The 19,549-nt window shown below is 39.6% G+C and overlaps 1 protein-coding gene across 1 annotated transcript in view; it reads right to left on the bottom strand.

Annotated features, from left to right (window-relative positions):
* Window positions 1-14,135: 14,135 nt before the first annotated feature.
* TPPP (tubulin polymerization promoting protein) overlaps window positions 14,136-19,549 on the bottom strand; it is an 80,197-nt gene continuing 74,783 nt past the window's right edge. The window contains exon 7 of the transcript XR_014183403.1: window positions 14,136-17,075. The gene's annotated coding sequence lies outside the window, so the exon portion shown is untranslated. The remainder of the gene's footprint in view (window positions 17,076-19,549) is intronic.

Here is a 19,549-nt window from a genome sequence, read left to right as displayed (position 1 = left end):
AGTGACTGTATTTTATAAATTCTCAAGCACAGAAGTTAAAGAAATGAGAAATTTGCTTTAGAACATGCTCTTTCTTGATATAATACTTGTCTCTGCAGAACAGTTACTGTGTTTGCAGCCTGCTTGTATAGCTAAATAAGGTTTTGTATTACAGTAAGTCAAATTTGTATTTTTTTGTCACTCAAAAGGAGAGATCCCACTTCCTCTTTCCTTAATTGAGAGCAGGGAGTCAGAGATCTCAGCTGCAACATGACACCAGTTTCCACACGCACAAACTCTTCATGAAAAGTTTATTATTACTGGACTTACTATTGTAGGAAAAGCTTATTACTGGAGTAAGACACTGTGTTGTTATTGATTTTATTATCACACATCATGGCTACATAACTTTTGCATAAAAAATACCATGTAAACTTGGAATAGCATAAACTTCGCTTAGTTTTCTTTTACAACAAATGTCCATAGCATATAAGTTGATCCCGGGCAGTTTATTTTGTAATGTGCTTCAGGTAATCCAGGACTATACTGTTATTTTTTTCCTAAAAAGCAGGAAAAAAGTGCAAAATTTTGTGCTCATTATAAAGAGCTTGGATAGAGGTTTTTATTGGTAATGGGGGATCACTGTCAAAATAAACATTCAACACAGAGAAACAGTTAAGCATAATCATCAAAGCACCCATTGTTTCCACTGGCTTTTTAAATAAACACACATAAAGTATGACAGTTAGAAAGATATTTAGCAATTATGTCTCCTCAGGCATTGATAATAAAATTTTAAGAAATAAGCAAATGGGCTAAAACACCTCTGTTACCTTCCATCAGGTGACTCCTTAGAGCTTAAGTATCTGTACAGGCTAGAGGTCAAGGTCAAACCTTGGTATCTCTTAAGTGCTGTACACAGCCTGAGTACAACAAAACTACCATACTGTTTCAGGGCAAAGAGCAGAGAACAGACCTGTGCTGAACACTGAGGAGATAGCAGGTTTCACCTTAAGAAATTTAAGGTGGGCTCTGCTGTTTCCAGGGTTGTGATAGCTGACTCAATGTTGTTTGTGGGGAAAAAAGAATAATTACTAATTTATTAGCACTGAAATGAAGCAGCACATTCCTTTTCAGATGCATTCCAGGAAACATCTGAACTCAAGTCTGAAATACAAGCAGACTTGGACTAGTTAGAAAAGTTTTACCCTTTTACCCCATATACCTCTGCTATATATGTTCCACAAAACAAGGTGATAAAATCAGCATTGAAGTATAGAATACCTTTATGCAGCACAGAGTAGAGACTTATCAAGATACTTATGCTAATTCAAAACTAACTAGCTAAGGGGTCAGCATTATGGCCACCTCAGTGTAGAGCTCTGTTGTTGTGTAATTATATTTACTAGGAGGCAGGATATTCTACTGAGATTGGAGTCTGAGGTGATGTAATTATATTGCTTTACAAGCAAGGTTAGTATCTCTGTATGGCACTAAGCTCTGTAGGCATACCAGCTTAATCAGAACTAGCGCCAGCTTTGCTATGTGAAACTGCACTCTGTGATGGAGACAAATCCAGAGTTTCGGGCTTTGGACAGAAGGATATGCTTTACAGTCAAAGTAAGATTCCATTGTATTGCGCCATTATTTGAGTGTGTCTGTCTGAAGTATGTGTCATTTATTAAGTGTGCCATAGAAAGCGTCATGTTGCAAGTTCATCTCTGCTTGCTGTTTTAAGCAGTATTACCCAAACATTTATAATATTCTTGAAGGAGTCAGGGACTCATTACATGTTAGAGAGGTCAGGTTGCATGTATGTGTTGGGAATATCCAATTATTCACTCAGCATCAACTTACTCATAATTGAAATAAAGCAGATAAGTAGATGGGCACAGCATTTCAAAGAAATTCTCACAGTCCACTAACTCAGTGCTTTATTTCAGTGAAATACATGAACCATCATATGGTTCATACATACATACATACATATGGTTCATACATGAACCAGACTATAATCAAGAAACTGATAAACAGAGAACAAACGGAGAAACTCAAGTCAGAATAGTGATGTTCAGCAGCCCCCCACCATTAAAATTGACAGAACTGTTGAGTAAAGTCTGAAAGAGAGCTCACTGCTCACTGAAAGAAACTTGGAACCTTTGATAGCCGATATAACAAAGTATATTTCACTGAGTGCCCCTGGAGAGAAATCTTGATAATCCCTGTTGCACAAAGAACCTTCTGCTGCATGATGCAAAAGCATCATGTGCAGAATGCAAAGCTCACAGGAATTTGAAAACTGCTATTCTTTTTACTGCATATTAAACATATGGTATATTAGCAGGTATTCACACTAAGGACATTCAAAGAAGTATGCACAGAACAGCCAACTAACCCAAACACCTACTTTGTTTCTTTTCAGAGGGCATTATCCTGAAAAGATCTACAGTTTTAACTTTCAGCTCTATGGAATTCCAGTTTGACCATCAATATAATAATTTTCAGATGTGTAAAGGTTTTTAATCAGCAGATAACAGAATATTTCCATGTGGAATCACTAGGTTGATACAGGATTACTTCACTACTGTTTGGCATTGCTGCAGACTTGGTAATGAAAAATTGAGCAGACAACAGAAAAGCCAGCAGAATACATATGTGCAAAACTACACAAGACCTAGATTTGAGTCTACTGGGCACACTCATGAAATGCTACAAAGAAAAATAACCTGGCAGTAACAGATGAGGTTCAAAATCAGTCAAGACATACATAAACCCCAATAATATCGTGCATAAAGGGAACAGAATTAACAAAGGAAAAAGACTGAGTAGCCACTACCACATAAACAAAGACATAACTCAAGTAGGTAGCATGTCAGGTTTAAGAAACCCGCTAGCAGCATTTACTAAGTTATTTTATAATGCAGTAAAATAATGTATATTATGTTCCTTACACTGTATTATATTTTAAATAACCTGTATAACCTATCTCTCAGAAGGATGCTTTTCTCTCATCGTTAAACTGAGCTACAAGCAAAAGACATGGGTCACCCTTACACATTAGCTGTCCAACTATTTATTTGGATTTTGCTAGAAAATACCAGTGAAGAACTAATGGTTCAGAAAGTAGTTAAGATCACTTTTCCATTTCCTAGATAAATTGCACAGTATTGCTCATCAACACCTGAATGAAAAATAATTTAAAGTTGTGTTTCATGAGCTAGGTTCTAGTACTACACATATGACTACTTGCAATAAATTATTTTTAAAATACTGAACAAATTCTTTCTTGCAAGGTGATACGTATATCATGACCTGTAAACATTCTTTTATCAATATTGAGCTCTTTTGAATAGAAATATTTCCAGTCACCACCTGTACACAACACATCATGAACCTTTAGCCAAACTGATGTTATAATACATTGGAATTTACAGTCCAATTAAAAAACAATTAAAACAATTAAACAATCTAGGTGTCCCAGTGACATGTTTCTGTCTCTACCTAAGCCTATATCTTATTCAGCATAAACTACAAGTCCCTGGGATAAAGAGCATCTGTGATTGTCACATCAGATGAGGACACTTAAACCCCGTGTTTTTACAAAATGAGAAGCTGAATGATACTCTTACTTAGATCTTACATGGAATTTTTTAATGTGGTGTGGAAAGGGTTCTTAATCATTATAATCTGAAAATCAAGATACAATAAGATAAAGTAGATTGCCTAAACTCACTGAGTAGCTAAGAAAATGAGCTGAGACCACAATCAGCCCTGCTCCCTGTCCCAGCCATTGGTTCTGAAACTACAGGCCCTAGGGAGGGATGGCTGTAACAGGGCCATGCCCGTGGTCTGGCAGTTCTGTGCTGTTAATGCAAAAGCAGGTCTCTGCCATTTAACTGAATGCAGGACCTGTGACATGATACAGGACATGCCACAGGATACCATGTGATCAGATGCAAGGCCTGAAACCACATCCCTCTGCTGTTACTATGCTCCTTGGGAAAGCAAGCCAAGTTTTGGTAAAGTTATATCAGCTGAAAAAGCTGTGTCTAAAAAAATCAATTGTTTTTACCTTTTCTAAAAAGCCACTAGGCCAGCTTTAAAAACCAGATGCCTTTGACGTCTGAGTTTAAGTATCAAAGCATAGTTATTCTTCTACAGTACACACAACTGGGAAAAGCTAAACTATCTAAGTGACCTAATGACAGCAGAACTGTGGGATTTCCAACAATTCCAAAAGATAAAAAGCATTAAAAAAACACACACCATTGTTCTCAGTTTGAATGAAGTAAACACACACACACACACACACAAATGGTCTGTAAACACAGTGAAAGGATTTCCCGCAAGTTAGGTGGGGTATAGAAAGCTTGTAACTGAATCAAATTGAGCCAAAAATGGAAGATTTCTAGGGGCGTTTAAACTCTCATACAAGGGGATGTGTCTGTGTGTGGACATATAAGTAAAATAATATTTCCTACTTCTTAATTATTGCAGAGGATGTAACAGTGTTTACACAGCAGCAGTTTCCTATTATTGATACTTATGTATTTTCTTTTTGTAAGTATTAAACTCTGCAGCAGTGACAGGCTTGGTTTTACGGTCTGAAATACTGAATGTGTTACCAATTGTCCTAGTAGACAACACCAAATTATATCCCTGATACTAGAAATTAAGAACATATCCATTTTAATATTTTAATCAACAGATACTGTAGTCTCAAGACTGTACCCTGTAGCAATTCATATGGCTTGCACTGAAACCCTCAGAAAATATTGTAGATCAGCAGAAGCTAGTCTGTGAAGTCTTAGCAATGATGAAATGTACTTAATGAGAAAGTTTTAAAATGCATTATTTTTAAGCTAGTTAAACACACATGATAAATATAACTAATATGTATATTTTAGAAGGCCTTTCAGTATATGGGAATGATAACTTCCTGAAATATATGAGAAGACAGCATAGCAAGGAAGAACCTCATCTAGCAAAGATGGCTTATATCAAACTTACCAGTTCTCTCCTCCCCAAACCAGTGGCAGCTGACTGACAAGTTTCCAGTGACTTTCATCAAGTTCCACTGTGGGTGAAATGTTTCCATTAGGATTCCAAGTTTCTACTAGGAGAGAAGTCTGGGCTGCTGGATCTCTTTTGCTTAGCAAGTACCAGATTAAGATGTTCTGATTCAAAAGCACACATTTTATGCAGCACATGCTGAAAAGGTCTTTGGCTCTTGTTGAAGGATGGAAAAAAAAGGCCAAACCTCAAAAGTTCTCATGAAAACAACTGATATCAGGTTTGGTCAGTTTTGTTAAGCTTGTATAGTTTTTGGAATTATTATGCTTATAATTAAATAAAATTCAAAATCTTACATTTCACATTCACATAGAAATGTAGAGAGATGAACTCTTCAAACTCTAACGTACTTCTAATCTGTGTTGCACCATTGTGAATATGTCAGACTTACATTTAAAGAAAAACACTGATTTATTGTCAAGCAGAAGTGCTTGGATGGTTTTGATTTAACAAACTAAGTGAATTACTTAACTATTTCAACATCTTTTAAAATTTTTAAATAAAACAACCTCTTGTTCTATTGTCTTCATACCTGTCAAATCTGTTCCTTTCAGTAGTCAGTGTCTGCCCAAAAGCTGTCTCAGTTGTTTGTTTGCTGACAGAAGACCATGCCCTCACAGTTGTATTAATTGATTAGTGAAATACATTATTTTACTGAGGCAAAACTTCCTTCATCCCACCTGTCATTTCACTAAGTCTGCAATGGTTGTCAGCCAGGCTTTCACTTGTGTAATGCCTGTTGAATCTGCATTCAAACTGAACAGCACAGTCCTGCAAGCCAATGTCAAACTATGAAATATCCCAAGTGAATTCTCTGTGGTCAAGAAAAAAATGGGATTAGATAGTCTCCAGTTTCATTTGTAAAGACTATAGGAACAAGACAGCTGCTCTGGCATAGAAATTATCAGATTCCTGTCTCAACCTCCAGAGTTCTTGACAATGAAGGAGGAACAAACCTGTCTTAACTATTTTTCACACTAGACGTGAATGTGCCTGCCCATATTTTTAAAGAACTATGTGGCACTATGTGGACAGTGGACTGTTAACAGCATAATTTGCACATATATGAGTTTCAATACTGATTGCTTACATCTCCTGAAAAATGCTATAGTAAGGAGCGGGAGACAATATTGGGCATGTAGACTCAGCATGGTGTCCTTGACTGCCTTCCAATCACTTACAGACCATAACTATTTGTTGGTTATGCCCAGCAGCACTCTGGTACGTGTATGTCCTTTCTTCATGTGAAAAAATATTAGAAGAAAACTCTGAAAAACTTTGTAAAGGTTTTTGCTGCTAGAGCCTGTTTATTAAGTTTCCACACCTTGGGGCTAGTTGGATACACATAATGACATAAATAACCCATCTTTTTATAACATTAAACTTCCTGGAGCTGCCATAGAGTGATTTAAGGGCAAAGAAAAAGAACCAGAATTAATTCTTCAAATTACTATATAAGGAAATGCTTTTATGGCATTTTTGCATTTATAGCATTCCTGCACTAAGGCACAAATTTTAATTGATTCAGACTAAGTAATGTTTACCACACAGCCAATCATTGGAATAAAAGGAACTCTGTCTTCCCTGGAGCAGTATATTTGTTTGCATGCTCCATATTAGAGTGTAAAGTTCATAGTAAAACAAGCTCAGATGGGATAAAAGGTATGAATGATAAGATGCTGCTCAGTCAGCTCATTTTGCCCAAAAAAGACTAGGCAGAGTTCATACAAACAGGTCTGTAAACAGACTTTAGAAGCTGTAACTAGGAACAGGAACTAGCTCCTAGGAGCCAACTGCTCCTGCTTGGGAGTAGTAACTTACTTGCTTATCTCAGATTTACACAAAATGCATGGATTTATGCACCGAGAGAAACACTATCATCTCCAGGTCAAGCAGTGCACTCCAACGAAGTTTGCATGTATTCTAAACATCCCTGCCAGGAAATCAAGATGTGCACGCACATGTGATAAACACTCACATAAACCAGTAAAGGTCGGTCTGCCGTGGCAGTGGATAACTTCTCAGTGCCTTCTATTTTGATTGTTACAAATGGTTTTACATAACTGGTATTCTCTAAATCAAATAAGGCTACTGATTGTATCAATGTTTGTTTGTTTGTTTGTTTTTATTCTACACACCAACATTCATAAACAGAGAAAAATGTTTCTCCATGGTGTGTGTTTGGTTTGCATATGGAAAGTTCACCTACAGTAATACATAATACAGTGGCACATCTAAAAGACTCTAAGACAGGAATTACAGAGAAAAAAAACCATGTTCCTTTTGACTGCTGATTGATGTGTTTTGCAGAAGCTCGGGAGATCAAGAAAGAAAGAATCTTGCACAAGGCAGTAGGAGAAAAGCAAGCTTGGTAAGTCAGAAAGGAGTATTCAGTAGAATGATACAAATTCAAAAAATGAGGGATGTATTGTACTCACACACTGGTAGTAATATAATTTTTTCATCAGTATACACTTTTTTCACAAAGGACATGTCTTAGGAATGCTACATGTCTTCTTGGCTCAGTGTATTTGTATCACAGTTCAATCAGATTTAATAAGTGTTATGACATTTAGTGTTACTTTTGCATGCATAGTTTGCAAAACAGTTCCTGTAACAAGGTTGGACTTTCTGTGTTATCTTCGAGTCACTGAATATGTGATGATGGTGATATAAAAGGAGGATCTATGATCCAGAACAGTGAGAAGAAAAAGTCAACTCTTTTTTTATTCAACACATACCAATACTAAAAAATTAATACTATTCTTATAAAAATCTTGGCCTAGGCTTTCACAACACTATGTACATTCAAAAGACTACTTTTCTATGTATTCCAAGAAAGTTATTGGCCTTTACAACATCATTCACTATCCATTCACTCTTCCCATCCTTTCTTTTTCATGGCATTAGAGAGAGAAGGCAAAAGGCAGAAAGTTTGCTTCCTCATGTGCGTTGGTACTCCCCAGGTATGACATGAAGCATCACAATAGAAAGTGGTTGCCCTGCCAACCTGGAGGAATGAATGACCACTAACAAGCTTGCTGTTCCTGTGAATATCCCTCCAAGATATCACTGCATCTCTCTTCTCTGTATATCTTTTCTTTAAAACAGTCACTTGGATATCACCCTTTTCAGGCCATTAAGGGTCAACTAGGCAGAAGTGAGGAGATGAAGAAGCACCACGACCAGGGACACAGAGTGGGACACTGTTTCCGTTTGTATCTACTTACAGAAATAGGGAAGTGGTAGCAGGTGGTGTGCGGTATAGCTGAATAGCAGTCAGGGTGCAGCCAAGATGGTAGGAAAAGCACTTAATCCATGAAACAAAGAAAGGGTATAAAAATGTGTTAGTGTCATTAAGTTATTTAAACCTCCCTGCCCACCTATGCTAAAGTTGTATCCCACTGTATCAATTTATATTTATTGGATTTGGTCCCATGCATGGGCTTTGTCCTCTGCTTGTGGTTCAGGCTGATTTTTCAGTGTTTTTCAGGGTCTTCTAGTTCTCCATGTTTCTATCGTGGTTAATGAGATCCAATGTCTGACATTCTTGTATTTGTGTTACTGAAACTGCCATAACACAGTTAGCAAGATACTACCAAACTTTCCATGGAAATAGCAGACCATGGTAATTCTCATCCAAATTTATTTATGAGATATTTAGTAAAACCAGAATTCATCCCCTGTATTCCTTCATCTGTATAATGGTGGCTGTTCATATAACTGCAGATCACTTAAAGTAATGCAGATCATTCTGGTGAAAAAAAAGGTTTCCACTCAAAGCTTCTCAGTATATGATTCAAGCCAGCATCATGTATGGCAGATGAAGCACCTGGTTTGTGAACTCCTTATGAATCAGGCATAACCATATAAAAGTCTTCAGATCAATGTTTAAACAGCACAGTAGCCATGTCTCTACTATGACTCCAGGACAGAAGAGGCAACGTGGATGAACAGAAAGCTTAGAAGCAGCAGAACATGGTAGAAAAACAGCGACAGGTTTTGAAAGTCTTGCAACATGACATGTTTCACAATGTAAAATCATCCATAATGGTTTTGGTGCAAGTAAACTTATAATATTATTTAAGTAAAGTGCCGATCATAAAAGCACAGATAATTTATGATAAAGCATTCTAATCTGGATGTAACACATTGTAAAATGAACCAATTCAAGGTAACACACGACAGCTTTCAAATGTAGAAAAACTCAACTTCAGAACTAAGCATGCTCTGAGATACATTTTTCCTTAACCTTTGGAAGCCCTACAATAATTTTATTAGTTTTCTGCTATCATGTAATTCTGAGAAAACCAACAGACTCAAAAGGAAAATAGTCAGAAAGGATTTCACATTCAAATATGCAAAACAGGTGACACACTTGTAACATACACAGCTACATGTCAGTTACGTGTTAAATACCTATCTATGAACATGAGTTTTAATGCTTTATGTTTAGATAGTGTACTACAAATTGTGTTCATTTATCAGTCATTAAGCAGCTACTGCCATCTATTGAAGAAATTATTAAAATACAGAAATCACTTTATACTGCCAGCAAGGCATCTGAAATACAATATCCTTTCTGAAAACAAGTGCTTAGTATTTTATCACATATGAAAACTGTTACAAGAAAATTATCAGGGGCCATTAGCATAGATATAGATTACAGGTAAGGAAGTATAAACGAGACTGAGGGTATGGACTAGTGACCTCAAGCTGCTGAGATACCAGATGACAGCCAGTGACCGCTCACCAGCTAAACTGTGGTAACTGAGTAAGTGGGTGCTCTCAGCCTCCCCTAAAATACATTTTGGAAGAAAATGTTATGTCTCAAATCCTACTCTAAGACATGTTGAAAGCCAGGAAAATAAGATTAATCTGTCTTAATTTTAGAGATAATGTGAACACTCTATGAATCTACAAGATCCCCTTGTAAACCACGGAAAGTCATTAAAAAGGTTATTCCTACAGCTTGTCTTAGATATCTGTCCTATGAGATTAATTATCATGTGGAGAGGTCTGTCTTCACAGATTACAAAGAGTTTAGATTTGAAGACCCAATTCCCAATTTTGAGATGCCTCAGTGTAAGGTAAGGTAAAGTGATATGCACTGCTCCCAAAAAGTGAGTTTCTGTTCCCTTCTGCCTATAACTGCCTCATCTTCCTGTCTCCAGCTTGTTCTATGCCTTCTGCTGTCTGTGGTGGATTTCAGACCTTTCCATGAGTGTCTTTAACTGAGTAAAGTAACAGAAACCAGTCTTAACAAGAAAGATGTCACTTTTCTGCCTTGCCAGGGAGTTACAACAGCTACCAGGAGAGTCTGACAGGCACTAGACCTGCACAAAGAAAGACACAGGAGTATGCGACCTGGAACAAAGGAGGACAGAGCAAAGCAGGGCAAGAGAAAAAGACCTGTAAGATATGCTACCTTCAGAAGCACGAAAACATCTGATCTGCTCTGCCAACTGTAAACCTTGAGATTCACAATCTGTTTTCACAGAAATCTTTTGAAAAGGTCAGTCTAGAAACGTAATTTATTTCCTCACGGTTCAATTGTCTTTTTTTAAATTAAGAAATGTAGGCAATTACTTTAAGAAAAAATTAAAGGCTGTATGTTACACTTAATATACATCTGTATACAAAAACATAATACATCCAGAAAGCATTTGGACAGAGAAAACTGCAAATAAGGTTGGTGGTTCTCTTTCCAAAAGTAACACTGAGTTGCTCATTTGTCAAGAGTACATCTGGACCTTGGGTACCCACCTACTCACCTTGGGTGACACCTACCCTAGGGTTTGAGTAGAAGTTTGGTACTGAAGTTCAAGATAGTGATTTAATGAGCCCAACGGCCACTGGTCAAAAAAAACGAATGACATTTCTTAAATATGTTAGTACCTATACCTTGCACTACAAAAATCCTTACATGGCTAAACATCAGTTTCTACAGTTAAAACACCTGTAAAATTGCCTTTGTGTTTTAAATGTCATTTATTTTCAAATTTTGTTTTAAGTCTGTACTGTGCAGATATGTAACACTTCTAAGTTTAATACTATTGTAGTTCAAAAGTTGAATCCAAATGTATCAATTAAAGAACCTGCAGAGAAATTAGAAAACACTACAGACACACTGTTCTAAACCTTATGCTCTGTAAGTCAATAAGACTATCATCAGAAATTGAAAAAATACACTCAGAATGTAAATTTATACAAAGAAATGTTGCAGTATCCCAAGTGTACAGTAACTCAAAGAAATCAAGCAGTTGATCAAGCTCCATGACGCTCATAAATTGGTTTCTTTTTGGCTACGACCAGAAAGTTTTCAGCTGTCAACCTTACACATAAGAATCTGATTATGATTATTATTAATGAAGCAAGAAGTATTGTACAGGCATGTCCTCAGTGTGGAGGCCAGATGTTAGGTATAGGAATCGGTGTCAATTCTCGAGGTTTAAAAGCCTTAGAAGTATGGCAAATGGATGTGACACGTGCCAGAATTTGGAAGACTTAAATATGTGCATGTCACAATTGATACTTTTCAAAAATGATATGGGCTACTGCTTTACCAGGGGAAAAAGCACAACATGTACGTAAACATCTCACAGCTTGCTTTTCTGGCTGTCCCAGAAAAGATTAAAACAGACAATGGCCCTGCCTATGTTAGCCTGAAAGTTAGACCTTTTCTAATGAAATGGGGAGTGAAACACGTTACAGGTATACCTCATTCCCCAACGGGCCAAGGAATCATCGAGAGGGCACATCAAATGATTAAGGGGTATTTGAACAAACAGGAGCAGGAAGAGTTAGATTGTCAACAGCGCTTAGCAAAGGTGTTGTTTACCTTGAATTATTTATGTTTAACTGGAGATCATGAGGAGCCTCCTGTGATCATTCATCATTATCAGATCAGACTAGGAAGGAAGAACACTTTACCGGAATTCATGGTGAGATATCATGATCCCACCACTGAAATGTGGAAGGGACCAGTACCTGTTATTTTTAATGGTAGAGGGTATATGTGTCTCTCCACAGATCAACGTCCATTGTGGGTTCCAAGCCGAGCGGTAAAGCCGGAGTTGAAACAAATTCAATCGAATCAACTCCCTGCAACAGAACCTTCGGAGGACACAGAGTGAGGCATAACCTTTGCATTAATTTAGCTGTGACATGTATGTGTAATATAGTTATATAAGTAGGCCTTTAAACACCACTACCTTCTGAGTAAGTTTATCAACACCCAGCACATTGTTTGTTACATGTTAAGTAGGAGTACCATTAAACCAAAGTTCTTGGTATTTGTTTAATCAATCCATGGCGATATTTAAACGGCAATGGAATACCTCAAGTTTACTAAGAAGAAAAATATTAGTGCATGGTTTGACAACCATGATAATTGCTATGATTGCCTTCCCATAGGGCCAGAGCCACAGGAAATCATACTGATTCATTCTTTGAACACCTCTTATTGTATTTTTATAAAAAGAAAAAAGAAAGACGTAGGATTTTTTGGTTTAGAAAGTTTAACAAATTGGCTTGGCCTAGGGGGGTGGATTAAGAGTTTATTGCAAAGTGCATTGTTTATGTTGATTGTTGTTGTAATTGATATGTATAAGTTGTCTTCTATCATGTATCAAAGAGGAATTAGAACACACAGCTAATCAAGCCTGGCTTGTCCAAAAAGAAAAAAAAAAAAAAAAAAAGGAGGAATTTGTGGAGAGTTTTGGGCTGTTTGCTGTGAACAAACCAGTGCTTGATGTGGCTGTCGTGCAGGCTGGCACCTGCACGGAGGTTTTTCCTAGAGACACCAAAGACTGAAAGGAAGTGAACAGAACCTGGTCTGCCCTCAACCCAGGCTGCAGGCACTGCCATCGTCGCTGCGCATGAATAGTTTGTGGACAGTGCCCTGCAGCTAATCACCATAGTGGTGGGGGGAAGAATGACTGCAAGTGTAACCAATCGTAGCCTGTGCTTGCCGCATGGCCTTTCGGTATTGAGTATATAAGGGTTGGAAAAACGTGGTCTCGGGGACATTGCTATTCAGTGTTGTTAAGAGTTCATTAAAGGGTATTGATGTTAAATTCATATTGAATTAGACTCATTACTCTCGCCAGCCCGCCCATCATGCTCAAAGAGGTCCTGCCGGCAATTTTGCATTCTCCACATCATCTCACGACAAAGTGACATTACAGTAACAAGCAAGTCAGTTACAACATATTACAACTTAAAATCTTCTAAATCAGCATGCTGGCTTGACTGAAAGCAAGCTAATTTTCTTCATGCAATTAGAAACTTTTCTTTTTTGTAGCTAGCACCATCACTGTTTGGATTCTGTTTTGAGAACAAGAACATAACACTCCTGGACAGCATTAATGTTTTTCTTCAAGTAACTTTCCAGTGTCTTCGAGCTGGAACAAATAGAATGCATGAGCTTACTGTTGTCTTAGTAGTTGTCTGGGGGCCAAGGATTTTTCTAGGGTCTCTGCCTCCAGGTGCAAGGCAGCTGGGAATTGGGGGTATAAATGGGGCACATCTTGACTAACATCCAGAGTGATCAATAATATTCCAGGCCATTAGCATCAGACTTTGATTTTCCAGCTAGGAAGAGGGAGACAGATCTGTTCTGCTACTAGTCTTTTTTGGTGAAATTACGTTTGGAAGTTCTTTTAGTTTGGCCTTTTGCTGTCCTGCTGTTTTGCAGAGGGTCTCTGGGCCTTTCTGCTGTTTACTCTCCCTCTCTAAAATTGGCTGTTTGGGACCAGGGTGCTCTCTCTCTTCCTCGGACTGGTTACTCAGCATAGAGCTCATGAGGAATTGCTTTGAGCATCTTTTATTTCCATTTTGTATTTTGGTAGTAGCAATGTTATATTAATTATTGTTATAGTTGTTATATATTGTTATTAGTTATATTAGTTATTAGTTATATTTGTTATGGGTGTTTATCTCAATCCATGAGTTTCTCCCTTCCAATTCTCTCCTCTGTTTGGGGGGGCAGTGAGGGGAGTGAGTGAGCAGCTATCCTGCTTGTGACTGCCAGCTGGGGTTAAACCATAATAGTTAAAAATATTAAGGAAGTCCAGCAAGTTAAAATGTGTTTTATTTTTTATGCACTTTTTTGGAACATAATTCCTTTTTCATCACCAAGAAATAAAATACTTCATAGTTTACAAAGGGTGGCAAATGAGTTTGCTCAACAATAATTTGCCTACATGTGACAAAAGGACGACTACTGCAAAAATTCCACACTGGCTGGCAGAAGGTAATAGTTTGTAAGTATTAACAGCATTTTCATAGTATCATGGAACAGTTTGAGTTGGAAGGGACCTTTAAAGGTCATCTAGTCCAACCGGCCCTACAACGAGCAGGGACATCTTCAGTCAGTGCAGATCGTAACCGTTCCCGTTTCACGCACAGAAATACACACATGCAGCCAGTTTCTACTTCTCTGTCTTTCCTCCTTCGTTACTGTTTCCACAACGCAACGGTCCAGCGCCTCGCTCTCCAAACGTTTAGGGCCCAGCACACTCTGTCCGTGCCCGGCAGGGCTGGCTGCGTCACACCGGCGCGTCTCCTCTGCTCCCCACCCTGAAGCCCAGCCTAAGCTCTGTTGTTAAGGGCACAGTCGGCGGTCCGGCTCCGCTTCCAGCGCCACCGCCGCATCCAGCCCCGTAGGTCCTGCACTTACAGTAGAACAGGCGAGCTCCACCTGACCTCCTGGTGCGTCACTCCGGGATTAAGGCACGCGCCGCCGCACCCGGCTGTCTCCCACCCACTGCACTTCTGTGCCTGCAGAGGCCGGTCCGCAGCTCCAGGCCTGGCGACGCCTCCACCCGCTGCGCACGGCCTCAGCGCAGGGAACAAGGAGCTCCCGCGCCTCAGGCCCGGGGTGGACTGGAAGCAGCGGCAGCGAAGCAGCACCAGCCCTGCAGCCGCAACAGCAGCGGGCAAGCGCCGCCAGCAGCAGAGCCGACGGCCGCGCGCCCCCCGCGTGTTGCCAGACCGGCAATGCACCCGGCGCTGAGGCGGCGACAAGCCGCACCCAGCATCTCGCTCCCACTTGCTCCAACTTGTTCGTTGTTCCCTCCGCCGTGGTCACGCCTCCGGCAGGTTGCGATTGGCTGCAGAAAAGGGGATTCGCGGAGGGCTGGATGTGTGTGTGTTCCAGGCGGGGGCGAATGGAAGGCTAAGGCAGGAAGAACAGGAAAAGGAAGAAGGGTGCACCAACCACAGCATTGCCAACCGATCGAGGGGGATGATTGTCCCGCTCTACACTGCACAGGTGCGGCCTCACCTGGAGCACTGTCTGCAGCTCTGGGCATCACACTATAAAAAGGATATAAAGCCACTGAAGAGTGTCCAGAAGAGGGCTACGAAGTTGGTGAAGGGTTTGGAGGGGAAGCTGTATGAGGAGCGGCTAAAGTCACTTGGTTTGTTCGGCCTGGAGGAGACTGAGGGAAGACCTCATGGCAACTATAGCTTCCTCATAAGGGGAGGAGGAGGGGCACGCACTGAACTCTCTGGTGACCAATGACAGAACCCGAGGGAATGCCAGGGGAGCTTTACGTTGGACATTAGGAAAAGGTTCCTCCCCCAGAGGGTGGTGGAGCACTGGAACAGGCTCCCCGGGCAGGTGACACTTGCCCCAAGACTGACAGTGTTCAAGTAGAGACTGGACAACACCTCCAGACACATGGCGTGAATTTGGGGGTTGTCCTAGGCAGGGACAGGAGTTGGACTCAATGATCCTTGTGGGTCCCTTCCAACATGAGGAAGAAGAGGATGGGGACGGTCCGGTTGCCGTACTGGCACCTTGGCAACTGCCTCGCAGCCCCGCGGGAGGGGGCGGAGGAAGAGGATCGGGCGTGAAGGCGGGGGTTCTCCCTCCCTCCTTGACAGCTCAGTCTGCTGGTCGGGAGGAGGATTCGCTCTGTGGGGCCCGAGCGCGCTGGCATTCCCGCACCGCTGGTGGCTGAGGCGCTGGTCGGGCCTAGGCCCTTATCGCTGCCGCTTGCCTGTGAATCGGCGGGAGTAGTCTGTTACCCCACTGCTAATCCCTGACTCGGCATCTTCTGAAGGTAGTTTGCACTTCCTGTATCCTCATCCACCGGTGATAAGTAAAAGATAACTTTGTACTATCTTAGTACTTCCTTTATTCTTGCTCGCTGAAAATTTGAGGGACAACCTTTACTGTAATATAGCAAAAGTTTAACTGGTGTCACTTTTCCCCGATCAGCAATTCATACAATAACAAATGACTTCACAGTGGTTTATGTCAGAAGAGCATTTAAGTCAGGTTTGGGTATTTTACACCATATTCTCCAAATACTTAGTCATAGGCAGTGTTGTGTGTTTTGCCTTTAAATGTACTTAGTAAATGCTACTCTCAAGAAGAGGAAAATGCAAATACTGTTCTGTTGATCCAGAGTCATCAGATTAAAAAAAAACAAAGAAACAAACAAAACCCCAAACACACAAGTACACGTTCTCTGATTTGTAAGTGTTGTGTACACTATACACCAGAATAGCTGTAGTTTGTTGATTGGTTGAGGCTCCTGTCATCTTGCACTTTAGGTAGTAGTTTATTTGTATGCTTAAGGGATGTAAATATCTACAAAGTCAGCATGTGTAACTCATTGTTCAGATGTATGTATGTTAGGTAGAGGTACCACAAGAGAGAGCCTCTTAAATATGTGATTTCTTAATATGTATAAGATTAATTGATAGTTGATATATGGGGGTATCTTGTCTTCATGTTAATATTTTCTCACTGCTTTCTCATTTCTTCACTTCCAGTGCTTTATCTTCCTGCTTTGCACCATCTCTGGCATTTGGCAGCTCATGCAGTATAGCAATTCAACTTGCTAACCCAGCAGAAAACTATTGCATAATTCTGGGTTTGTTGTCCGTTATTTCATGAAAGCTGGTTAAATCACTGCCAGAGTCAATACAGAATAAAGCAACGCAAGGACATAGCTGGAAGAAAGGTGGATGTGGGAGGAGCATGACTTAAGTTTCTTAAACTTAGGCTGTGGAAAAAAAACAAAAACAAATCACTCAGATTGTCTTATCTTTCTCCCTTAAGTAAGACAGAAAGCCTGAAATTCCGGCATAGGAATTTCCATTGTTTCCCATCCCCTTTTCATCTGTTCCCAGGTAATAATGAAGTGCCAGTAGCTGTTGTCCTTTCTGTTTTGATTGAGCTGACATTAGTAACCCTTTTCCTCTATTAGTAGACTGTGTGTGCTGAGAGATTAAAAGAAAAAAAATGAATGTCTGTTCTTCTTGCCTGGTGCTCTTAGATAAAGCAGTTGTTAACCAATACTAACTGTTGCATAACTATGTAATGGTAAACTCAAACTAAAATGCAGTTTATCAGTTTTTGGGCATGTAATGTGATGACCTAAAAAGGAGTCATCTAGACAGGTCTAGAAGAATTATTAAGTAGAGGTTTTCCCCTCTTCTTGAATGAAATCTCTGGCTGATATTTGGCAGTGTATTGTCTGACAAATGTAGTTTTCTCATTTGTGACTGTTTGAAATCTCTGACATTCATAATTTGGACCTAAAATGAAGCAGAAATTTGGCTTATGTCCAGTACTAGTCCTGATAAGACCTAACTTAGTTAGATGTGCCATTGACATAGTTCAGTGTTTCTTGAACTTTGAGTAACATGAAATGCAAAGTGTTTTTTATAATTCAAGGCACTTGGGAATAGCATTCAGGCTTATACATCTTCACAAAATAAGATGTTAAGGTTGAGTTAAATCATGGGAGGGGCATAGGAAGTGGTGGATACACAGAGAGAGTTCCCATTTTAGAAATAAATACTTTGTTTCTTGTATCCTGGATAGATCTTACCCTTGATGCCTCCTTCGCTGTATTAACTACGTTTTCTTTATAATTGTTCCTACAGAAATAATGTAATAGAGCTCAGCGGAGGTAGGCCAAATGCTATCAGAGAGCTCACAAACCATTTTCTCTTTCAGAGATTACCAATAAAATAACATAAAATAAAATTAAAAAAAAAAGTTGATCATTGCAGGCTCATAAAACAAATTAAACAGTTGTTTGTGGTCAAAACCCTCACAGATTTAGACACTGAATTTTTATTGTTCTATAGTTTCTTTCCTGAGGAAGGTAATAACATGTCTGTGTAGTTGAGATATGTTCTCCCTGTACACAAGATGACTGTGATTTAATTTGCATAATATATACCTGCTATAAATACTTGTTTTCAAGAAAATGTTGGAAGCATAGAAGTTATTTTGTACTGGAGAGTCAATTTCATCCTGTCTTGATACAAAGTGACATTTGAAAGATGTACTACTTCTTTCCAGCATCCTTTTGCGATGGTTTCCAAATAGCTACTATTACTAGTTCTACCATAAAAACCAAGCAAACAAATACCAACCACCAAACAGAACCTCAAGTAGCAACAAAAAATCCAGCTCCTTGTTCCGTAGTGGCCTTAGTTGCTGTAGTGCTTGCCTTAGGTACCATAAGATGTAATCAGAGTATGAGTATCAGAGCTATAGTTCAATATATATGAATAGAACAGAATAGCTGGAAGGGACCTATGATGACATTCAAGTCCAACTGCCTGGCCACTTCAGGTCTGACCAAAAGCTCAAGCATGGTCTTAAGGGCATTGTCCAGACACTGACAGACATGCAGAATCTATCACCTCTCCAGGAAGCCTGTTCCAGGGCTTGACTTCCCTCTCAAGGACCTTGACCTCCCTGTCAAGGTTGAACCACCCCTGACAGACACAGCTTTGAGCCATTGCCACATGTCCTGGAACTGGGTACCCAGGAGAAGAACTCAACACCTCCAACTCCAGTTGACCTTCAGGAAGCTGGAGGTCACTGAGGTCACCCCTCAACCATCTTATCTCCGAACTTGGCAAACCTGGTGTCCTCTGTTGCTGTTCTATTTATGAAATGAAATTACTTCAAGGCCACATCTTTATAGAGTGCCTTTCAAGCAAAATTATGAGCATGGTGTGTATTAAAGAATGTGTCAGTAACTGTTGTTATCTGTTAGGTTACTGTAGCAGAAATGTAAATAATGGAAGCTGAAGAAAGCAAGCAACAAACTCTTAATCTAATTGTTCCAAGTACTTGCTACCACTTTTAAATAATATTAGATTGTGCAAAAAGTCCATAAACAGATGACCTCAAAGTTGCAAAGGTGTAGACTTTCAGGGTTAGATTATAAGTATGTTCAACTTTTGCATAAATACTGTTCATGTTTTGGGAATACTACACTGGCTTCTGTAAAACATCAGACTCAATCAATTCTATCAGTTTGGACTGTATTTTGGAAATAAAAAAATAGTTCAGAATAAAGATATTTTGAAAAAAGGATGAAGGTAAAACTTAGGGAATACAAAACAATACTGTACTGTGATGCAATGTGCTGCAGGGAAGGGATGCCACCCAGAGATACCTTAACAGACTGGAGAGGTGGGCCCATGAGAACCTCATGAAGTTGAGCAAGAC

The sequence above is a fragment of the Streptopelia decaocto genome, assembly GCF_964273445.1.
Source record: "Streptopelia decaocto genome assembly, chromosome: 2".
In the NCBI taxonomy this organism is placed as follows: Eukaryota; Metazoa; Chordata; class Aves; order Columbiformes; family Columbidae; genus Streptopelia; species Streptopelia decaocto.
Note: the sequence above shows the minus strand (reverse complement) of the source record. Positions and strands in the feature narration are given on the sequence as shown.